The sequence below is a fragment of the Myotis brandtii genome, unplaced genomic scaffold (assembly GCF_000412655.1).
Source record: "Myotis brandtii unplaced genomic scaffold, ASM41265v1 scaffold645, whole genome shotgun sequence".
Classification (NCBI taxonomy): Eukaryota; Metazoa; Chordata; class Mammalia; order Chiroptera; family Vespertilionidae; genus Myotis; species Myotis brandtii.
In genome coordinates this window covers 18,965-19,636 of record NW_005370488.1, presented here as the reverse complement: position 1 = coordinate 19,636, position 672 = coordinate 18,965, and positions in this window count along the sequence as shown.

Below are 672 nucleotides of genomic sequence, written 5' to 3'. Positions count from 1 at the left end.
GTGCGCACGTACAGTGCGATTGAAACTTCGTGGCCCATGTGCACAAGTCGGTATTTTGTGGAAAAGCCACACTCAAGGGGCCAAAGAGCCGCATGTGGCTCGCGAGCCGCAGTTTGCCGACCACTGCCCTAGGCCAACTAACCTTTAGAATTCTCATCAAGTCCTAAATGCACTTGTTTTTCTGCCTTCAGGAGAAATGCAGCTCTCTCCATCACAGCCCTTTCACGATTCCTCTTGATGCTTTGATTTCATATGTAACTGAAGTGTTTTCCCTTCTGACTTACCATGGAGGAGTCAGATCTCAGACCTAACATCTCCAAAGAAGATGCCTATCAGGCTTTCTGAACTATTTCTTGGAACCCATTCGCTTAACTTGAGATGATAGGGAAGCACTTTATTCTCCCTCCATGGTGAGGAGACCAAGTGCCCTAGAATTTCAACAATAATTCATTTCAAAAAATTCTGACTCCTTACCCCGCACAATACCCCAACCCTATCTATAGCAACGACAACAAAAGGAAGAGATGGGCTTTTCCTGGCAAAATATTACCTATTACAATCCCTTTTAATGTATTACAAAAGTGTCTAACAGTGGTTCTCAACCTTCTGGCCCTTTAAATACAGTTCCTCATGTTGTGACCCAACCATAAAATTATTTTCGTTGCTACTTCA